The following is a 3,197-nucleotide window of genomic DNA, read 5'->3' as shown; positions in this document are numbered from 1 at the left end:
CGAATAATACACATGTTTATGATCTCATTAAAAAACATTAACAATGTGTAGCTACTAGGAAACGACCACATGTCCTTTGAAATAAAACGTGAGAGTTTAACCACCAATCTACTACAATATCAATGTTTAATGTTTCAAAGTACAATATAATAAAGTTTAATTATATGTAACTATAAAGACACAGACAAGTTTTTTGATCTCTAACACTTTTATCGATCTAGGAACATTCTCTTACCCCAATTACACTGACATTGTTATTTTTATCCCCATTGCCTTGGAAGTATTTTTATTAAAATAACTTATCATGCCATAACGTCAATTTTTCAATTTCGTACTAGAAAGAAAATCATGAAAAGCTATTGAAATCATTTATGAAACTTGTGAATAATAATATATTTGATAATTGTGAATGCCCCGAGCATCTCCCGAGCCAAAAATACTAGTTTAGAGCTAAAAGTGGTACTGAAATTAAAATCTATATAAATATATTGTAAGGAGTTTGACGACGCATATATACCACGTGGCACTTTCCTCAAATTCTTATGCAAATGCTTTATATTTATGTGAACTCCTCAATTTTAAAAATATAAATATTGTATAACTAGAAGGTATCGAACACTTGACCTTTGAAATAAAAAGTGAAAGCTTAGGCCCCGTTTTTTCAGTTTTCAGTTTTTTTTTTTGAAAACTAAAAACCAAAAACTGGAAACCAGAAAAAGTGGTTTTCACTTTTCAGTTGTCAGTTTTCAAAATCATCATGTTCTCAATAAATTTGACTAATTTTTTATTCATTATAGAACATATATCATAGGACTTTGAAAATCAAAAAACTAAAAACCAGAAAATCACAGTAATACCGAACGGACCCTTAGTCATTAATAAACTAAATTTATTGTATAATATTTCAAAAAAGCTAAGGCATTACCGCAAGGCATAAAGGGGGAGGTCATAAGCGTCTATACTGTAAGATCGATTTTCGGCGGAATGAAAAAGACATATATGGTAATTATACTTAACTCAAAAGATTTTGACAAGTATTTACATCTCTGTTATGACCTTAAGTTTGATGATGATAAATACAAACTATTTTTGCATCATGCATTGTTGTATACTTTCTTATGATGCAATATTTGCTTTTAGAAAGTCATATGCTCAAGTTTAAAGAATGAAGATTTAAGAGTAGCTAGATTTTTCTATGTAGCAAACTATGTAACAGTGATTACCGTGGTTAAATGTTAGTATGTGTGCTATGAGTAAAATATTGTTTAAAATATGATTATTATAATTATTTGTGACTACTAGAGTTAGTAATATAAATAATTAGAATAAAACACATTTTGTAATAAAAATAAATTTTACATAAAATAAAAAGATTTTCAAAAATATTTTTTTATGGAAAATATATTATTCAAATAGAGTATTATCTTGACAAAGATCTTATCTCTTTTGAATGGAATGATTTTGAAAGATAATATTTAATTTGTCAACGATTGCTTCTAATGTTAAGCTAGCTAGGGATGCGATTTTATCTTAGTTGATTTGATCATATCTCTAAACAAGGAAGATTGAGTTATGGAATATTCTGACTCTATATAAACGTATCCTTTAGCTTTCTAAAAGACGGTTTCCATAATTTTAGATCAGAGCTTTACAAGAGAAAATCGAAAATCAGTAACACATAGCATAGCACAGTATTACGGACATTGCAAGTGAAAAATCGTATCCTCTACTTGTTTGATTAAGAAGAGTTCTTTTAAGAAGAATATTTCTGTAATTTTCATAATTATAGAGAGTGTTGGATTGAGTACATGAGATTATATTTTATTTAACTTAGCAACACTTATAGTTAAGTGTTGGGGAGCACTACTATAGAGTTAGTAGTGAGCACTTGTACCTTGACTGGACGTAGATCTCGGAGTAGGGATTGAACTACATTAAACTCTTTTGTGTCCCCATGCTATTTATTATCCGTTTATGCAATGTGTTTCAACTCAATCTCGAAATCTCAATTTTAGTTGAAACACAATGCATGTTACAGTGCCACAACTTTAAAGATTCATTTTTTTGCATGATTAATTTTAATCAAATTGATCCCATTCATTTGTAATTAATATCTTGCGAACTAGTTACACGGTGCAAAACCCGAGCTATCAATTTATTTGTTTATTGTAATTGAGCAGGGCATTGCTTGGGGCAAAAATACTAGTTACACAGTGCAAAACCCGAGCTATCAACACATGCATACCCTCTTTGCGAGTGTAGACAGCCACCAACCATCATTGGCATCTGCAGAGGGATCTCAAACACATGAGCAGAGTGAGCGCAGAGCCCCTGATGTTAAGTGGCCCCACCTATATTTTATTTTTACTTACTTATTAGATTTTATGAGTTTAGATAGAAAATATATTTGGTTATCCAAAATTTTTGCCCCCTCTATATACTTTTTTTCATATTTCATAACTTATTTTAGTTTTATATTTGATTTATCGTCTTTACTATATGTTAAACCTAAAGTATCTCCTCACTAAAAATGAAAAAACATTGAAGTATTTAAGAAAATACTCATTTTTCCAACCATTTTTGATAAAAAATATTAAATTAGTTGTTAATAATATGGGATTATGGATTCATTTCATAACCTTATAGAACCTATATTTAATACCTGACACAAGGTCCTAAAATTATCTGAGACGTCTCATTGGCATCCAAGTTCTTTCTAATTGTACTCTTTCTTTGACTCCAAACTATTGTTTGGCTTTGAATAATCCCCACTATGTTATAAATTGATGTTTGGTTCAAACTTCACTTTCTAGGATTTTTAATTATTTGAAAGTAACATTACAGACTTATCTAATGAACTAAAACAGGAAGGTAAGAAAGAGTGTGTCACTTGAGTAAAAATGGAAGAAGAAGAGGAGAGGGAAAAGGGAAGTTGTGAGTATTTAGGAGAGGAGAGAGATATGAAGAAAAAAGTTGTCCTTAATCCAGTGCAAATTAAGTGCTTGCACCTAGCGCTTGTCTGTTGGATTTTGATACATCTCACGTTAAAACTAATGTGAGACCGTCTTTTATAAGACTTTATGGTGGGTTAAAAGAAGTTAAGATTTATTAGTTGTCAATTAGACAACATGGTAGGAAAAGATCCAAAAATCCCGGATATTTTACTCCAATAAGTCCAAAATGTGTTATTAATTTAA

Source organism: Beta vulgaris, chromosome 4 (genome assembly GCF_026745355.1).
Source record: "Beta vulgaris subsp. vulgaris cultivar EL10 chromosome 4, EL10.2, whole genome shotgun sequence".
Classification (NCBI taxonomy): Eukaryota; Viridiplantae; Streptophyta; class Magnoliopsida; order Caryophyllales; family Amaranthaceae; genus Beta; species Beta vulgaris.
Note: the sequence above shows the minus strand (reverse complement) of the source record.